Raw genomic sequence first — 6,988 nt, 5'->3', positions numbered from 1 at the left:
TGTCACTCCATTGTACATTTGATTTTTGCATTTTTGGCAAAGGAAAGACCTGGGTTTGCAACACTTTTTGGGATCCCTGTGGCTCTATGTTTTGATGGTGTTCTTCTCTATGTAATTTGTAAGTTCACTGATATTTGTGTGTACCACTTCCTTTCTCTTTTGCTTCTGAAATTAAACAAATGATTTACAAAGGGAGAATTCATTATCTTGCTCTACTCTGCCTTTCAGTTTTGTTTAATTTTCAATGTTTTCTTCAGTTTGAAGAGGATTCTTGATACCCTCTTGCCCTCTTTAGCTTCTCACTAGTCTGAACTCTCCATCTTTATAAATCAAAGCATCAAAAAGATTTCCTTTCTTGCCCCAATCAGAACTCTACAAAACTGGCCTTCATCCCCGGACCCAAATTTGCCTTTCCCTTGATTCCAACAAAACCCCCAAAAAATCAAATCAAATCCTTGCACTTCATACCTAGCCTAAAATCATAAGACATTTCAGTCATCTCATGCCCCTTAGATCATCATTTGCTAAGATTGACCCGGAGAGAGCCCTCTCCCGTCCTCGTAGGGCTAGCTACGAGGCTGAGCATGGTTTGATGTTGGCCCTAGATCCTACCTTTTCAGCTTGAGGTAAATCTAGGCACTAACAACATTAGCAAAGGAAAATTCTAGTTTAAGACCTCCACAATAGTGGGACACATGACCTCGACCATCGACACCAACATCGGTATGACAGGCACCATCAATAGGTTAGCCAAGGTATCATCCAAGAAAGAGAGAAGGATACTCACTGTATAGGAAAGAGAGAGAAAGGCAATTCACTACATCCAAATCAATTGGGACCCACCCTACAACTCATAGATTTTCTAGAAACTTCTAGAGGAAGTTTTTTTTAATACAACTTTAATTTTGAAAAGGTTATTAGTGGTTTTCCTAAGATCACTAGTGGTTTAGGGTTAGGTTCATGAGTCTTAATTTCCTATATATAGGCCTCATTTTGAGGTAATTAAGGGAGAATTTTTCTGGTGTAGGTGAAACTCTGTCAAATTTTCTCTAGAATTTGTTGGGAAGCTTGAAGTTGTCTAAGGAGGAATTCTTAAGTGAGTTTTGGGCTATCATTTCTTCTCATGGATGTAATTATAAGAACCCACCTTATATTTTTAGTTATTCACAAGATTAAAACAATTTCAAGGATTTTTCATGGCAAATTATGTTGTAAACTTGGTTTGTTATGATGTTGAAATGGGATTGTTAATTAAAATCAATTTTGAATTAGTATGATTGTTTTCTTTAGTCTTTAGAATTTATCAGAAGAGTATCTTGGGAATTTTGATTAGTTTTACATGGGTTTTTAATGAAATTGCAAAATTCAAAATATTATGTTTTCTTGTGGCTAAATTCTTAGTTGCTCGTCTACCCATATGATTTTAGGAGGTTTAAAGTAATTATTAATTGTTCTTTTGAATTTGCTAAGGTATGTTCTGTATTTTTCCCCTTCTGCAAACCCTTTTTAGTTCTTTATGTCAAACGAAAAGCTCATGAATGCTCCAACTAAAAACTAGTGGAAATCTTGCCTAATAGAATTATTTTTAATGGTTGATAGTTTTCCTTTACCAAGATTACCAAAAGAAACATGAATTTTAAAACAGAGATTGAAATTTGATTTGAATGGTGTTTAATCAAGGTAACTTGTACTTTCTTGTGAGGGCTTATGATGAATATTTGAATGTATGAAATTCTCAAATTCCAGAAATGCACAATCAAATATTAGTTGTATTATAAGTGATTTAACTACATTTACTACATAATGAGGTATACACAAACAAAGATGTAGAATCTAATTTGAATGGATGAAAATGATTCTTCATGTTGCTTTATTTTCCCGTGAAAAATATATGGGGAAAATAGAGTGCATGCAACTTAAATATGAAACCGGGGCACACGTCTCTTTCCCTGGCAGATCATTGGATAGTAAAGGGCAGCTTCCCGGTATCTTCCCCAACGCGAGAACCGAGAATCCCACCATCAGATGAGTTTAGGGCAGGTATTACCAACAATGAAATCTCCGGGGCGAGCATCCTAAACTGATTCTAAGCGCGTATCGTATCGCCCGGATCACCTTTTCTAACTGGAAGCAACCATTTCACTCTATATAATGAAACCCATATTCTTCGTTGATAGCTATATTGGTGCAAGGTGCACGCACTCAGGTCCCGGTACTTCTTTCTGTCATGGTACTACTCCTGTTGGTGGTAAAGGGTGAAGGCTAATTAGAATCCCAATTATATAGTGGTGGTGGTCCGAGTTTGTTCGGTGACGGGTATTAGCGCTAGCATAGATTATAGATCTGCATCCTCTTTCTTATACTTTACGCCTCCGATCCTAAGCTTTACATGCTAACGGAGAGCAGCGACACGGAGCTATCAGCTAGCCGATCATATCCTACTTGCAGGGTGGGTAGGTGGTCTCCATCTCTGTTTGTTAAGCTCTTGTTGTGCAGATATAGCCCTTTTTACAGCTTTTCATTGTCTGTTCCATAGCTGCTATTCAAGAGAGTTCAGCGCCTGGATAGATCGCAATCACTGAGGCCAATATTCTCTTTTACAGGCAGGTTGCAGAACCACTGATACTGTTCCAATCATAATGTGAGCGCCAATCCCAAAGCCGATTTATTGCCGTTATAATCATTCACTTGCTTCAAGCCCCACCAATCCTTTCACTGCGCTTGTGCTCACTGCGCTCGCTTGCGATGAATCATTATATTATTGAATGAATCTCTCAGTATACCCGCCCGTGGTAGGACACTAGGAGTTGCTTGAACAATCTTACTCATTCGGTAGTCGAGTTGGGATGATTGTAAAAAAAAAGAAGTACCGCTCAGGATGCGTAAGCAGGCTCGACTGATAAGGAGAGGACTTGCCTTCCCTTGAGTAGCTAAGGAAAGGTAGAACCCCGCATGCCTTATAAGTAAATCAATCGTGGGTTAAGCACGCTCAGGAGGTTTTGCAATGGCTCTATTTGCAGTATTCCTATCTATTATCTTGGAGATTTATAATTCTTCCGTTTTATTGGATGGGATTCCGGTTAGTTGGGGCTGAGGAACTCCAAAATTCACCTGGTGAGCTCTTGAAGAAAAAAAAAGAACTGAGGGATTCAAACCCAGACCAAATAGTGGCTTTGAGTTTTTAGCTTATCTTGTTCCAATAGTTTGATCGTGTAATTACTTTTCTCTAAGGATTTTTGGAATATGGGTGTGCGACTTGTTGAAATCGATCCATATTTATAGTGCAGAAGACCGATCTGTTATCTTCATCAAGATGGTCCTACCTCGTTGGATATTTCATTTCTAGAATATTGAATCTCTAGAGCACGAGGTCTATCATAGATATGTTCCGGAAGATCTGAACTATGGTTTGTACCTATCATTTCCTCGTCACCAGACTTCCAATAAAGAAATTGAAAGAGGTATTTCCTATAATAAATCGAAGGATCTATCCCCTCTATGAACACATAAAATATCAACATAATTTAAGGTAGAATTCATATAATCATTTCACGAAACTGCATTTGCAATAAGAAAGAATTAACATTTGATTTAATTTGTTGCAATTTTTCATCAGTATTATTTTTCTTGTTGAAGCTTGAAACCAAGAACGAATACACATGAAATTTAAAACTCTAAAGAACATAGAGCTATCTTTAACAAAATTGGATAAACATAGATGATTTCATACACAAATTTTCAATATAAAATCAAATCAGTAACAACAAATTAGAGAAAATTTAGATGTCCCTAGGCTCTGCACTATAACATGACATAGTGTAACTCTAGGGACCCAACAAATTAGATCATAAAGAAAGAGAGTTAGTTCTACCTAGTGGTGTCACTAATTTTTCTATGGAGAAAAATATGACCCGCGAACACATGAGTCTTTCCTTGAGTTTTCCCTTAATGCGAGGCAAAACAAGGACAAAACATTATATAGACAACGAATCAAATTTAAGAAAGTAGTCCATTTAGATATACAAAATGGAAAACATGTAATCAAAGTGCACCTTTCTTAACAATGATTTTCCTACGTGTCCTTGGTGGGAATGACTCTAGGGTTTCGAAGCTCTAGCTTGTATGACATGCTTTATTTACATAGAAAAACATAGACACTTTTTCCAAAATATTTGCACAAAACATATTTTTAGCAATAAAGTGATATTGTCCTTCTTAATTAAAACACATAATAATTGTTGGCATTATGATACAAGTGTTGTCGATGATGGCAACTCACTCACAGGACAATTTAGTTTTGGTAAAAGGAAACATGTATATTCAGAGGTTACAGGGCAATGGTACAGAAGAACAGGAAGATGGAACTAATGTCTACTGATCAGAATAAAGAAGGTAAAGGAAAAGGTTGATGTAAAGCAATTTAAGAAGTATACGCAGGTCCACTTAGTCAAAACACCATATACATGTTGGTCCACTAAACAAAAAGAGCGTATACGTAAACGCACACTCCCACAAGAGGAAAAGCGTGTACATGTGGGAAAACCAAGGTTTTGGTCCGAGGTATTTGGTCCAAGGTATCTTGGTCCGAGGTATTTGGTCCGAGGTTTTGGTCCAAGGTATTTGGTCCAAGGTATTTTGGTCCAAGGTATTTGGTTCAAGGTATTTGGTCCGAGGTACTGACCCTAGGTATTTGGTCCAAGGTATTGGTCCTAAGTGGTTTTGGTTCGAGGTATTGACAAAGGATCTAAGTATATAAGGAGGAGAAGATCAAAGGGCTAAGCGCACAAGTAATGAATATCTTATGAAGTGTTAGATCAAAAGAAAATATGCATGTTATGGGTTTCTGATGCTTTGCTTGATCTGAACTAAGTATGCACCTAAGTGTTTAATGATGGATGAGATCTAATGATGGATCGAGATCATAATGACTTATCATTATGTGATCTAATAATCGACGGGCTTGATCTGATTGCTAACACACATTTTATCCTTTATATGTGATGATCTGGGCATGTCTGAAGTCTGGAATTACAACTAAGTTATAAATAAGTATTTGTAGATCTGTACACTGGTTCGCTTTGGTGAAGGTGCATATACACACTGGTTCGGCTCTTCCAAGTAGCGTATGCAAAAGAAAAGCTTGATGTTCAAGGATGATTGATCTATCAGATCAGTGCTACTGTTTTACTGCTGTCTGTCAATGAAGCCTTCTTAGAGCTTAATGTAAAATTGAATGAATAAGGAGTTTGATATTTGATAGATTGATTGTATAAGTGAGAAGAAGTGATCTCTGTTGCTACCTATGTAAAGCTTTATAAGTTGACAGTAGATGTTCAGTATATTGTTGGTTGGTAAAGACTTGATTCAAAAGTTTATGTTTGCAGTAGCTTTGGAGGTATACGTAGGTTTAATTAATGGAAGTAGCGTATACACACAGTTTGGGTTCTGCCAAGTAGTGTATACAATCTGATGCATGGTTTCTAAGGTTACAGTTGGTTCTGAATGATGATGAAGCTTTCTAGGTTCAGCACAGTGTTCTGGTGACAGTGATCTGATTGCTTCATATTAACTGCATGTTGGTTGATGAAGTTTGAGTTTCTAAATTTCTGATGGGCTATTAATGAGTCAAGGTCTTCATATATGCCAGGAGAATCTAGTCTGAAAATTCATGAAACATGGTCGCTGGTGGAAGAGTGGAGTTTTCTATAGGGTGGCAACTATGTACTAGTAAACATACTAGCTAGTACAAGAGCTTGGGGTTGTAGATCCCTTCCAGTACAAGCTGGAGAACGAGAGAAGGTTGTAACCTTCTGCAGGTAGAAGCATGCGTACTGGTATGAGTCTACACCAGTACAAGATTATAAACATATTTTCTTATTATTAAAAGAAGACAGATACGACAGCAGCAGGTGGTTTTCACCCACATTGGGTTTCCACCTTAAATCCTAGCATTCATGTGTGTTGATTATGTGTGATGATTTATTCTACTTTTACTACATTGTCTAATAAGTTACTAATGTACAGGTTTAAGATCAACACATCATATATTGTCTAAATCAAAAGTTCTATGGATATATGCTGGTTTCTCTAATCATACTTTGTGTGTACACACTAGTTCACTTCATTGAAGTAGTGTATATAAATCTATTTGAGAAATAAAATTATTGATCTGATCATACCGATTCACCCCCTTCTTAGTATTATTTCCAACAATTGGTATCAGAGTAGGTCCTTTAGAAGAAGCTTGATCGCTTGAAGGAAGATCCATCAAGATGAATAATTACGAAAGCATGGGATCCATCAGACCACCAATCTTTGATGGGAGAAACTTTGTTTATTGGAAAATAAGAACCACAACCTATCTAAAATATCTTGGAACAGATGTCTGGGAAATTGTGGAAAGAGGATATAATTTTCCAACAGCAATTCCTACAGACACGGCATGTAAAAAGCAATATGAAACCAATGCCAAAGCTATCAATACTTTATTGGGAAGTTTGTCATAATTAGAGTTTTTCAAAGTCATGTAGCTCAAATTAGTCAAAGAGATATGGGACAAAATCGTTCAGAGCTACAAAGGAGACTCTCAAGTAAAATGTGCTAAGCTTCAAACTATCAGAATTCAGTATGAAAATCTTAAGATGCATAGTGATGAGAGTATAGCTAGTTACTTCTTACGTATAGATGAGGTTGTTAATTGTATGAAGAATCTGGGTGAAGAAATAAAGGAAGTTACCTTAGTTGAGAAAATTTTGAGATCCTTGTCTGCTAATTTTGAATCAAAAGTGTCTACCATAGAAGAAAAATAGGATCTGCAGAATATCACTATGACATGGCTTCATAGAATCCTAAATACTTTTGAGATGAGAAAAGGAGGTCCATCAAATATGAGAGAAGCCGCATTTAAAGCTTCAGCAAAATGAAAAGAAAATGAAGAACATAATGAATCAGGACACATTTCAGAAGAAGAAGATGAGGTAAATTTTGT

The sequence above is a fragment of the Pinus tabuliformis genome, chromosome 8 (assembly GCF_031772625.1).
Source record: "Pinus tabuliformis cultivar Carrire ecotype Pingquan chromosome 8, CPIR1, whole genome shotgun sequence".
Lineage (NCBI taxonomy): Eukaryota > Viridiplantae > Streptophyta > Pinopsida > Pinales > Pinaceae > Pinus > Pinus tabuliformis.
The sequence above is the reverse complement of the archived record's forward strand: the minus strand, read 5'-3'. Positions refer to the sequence as shown.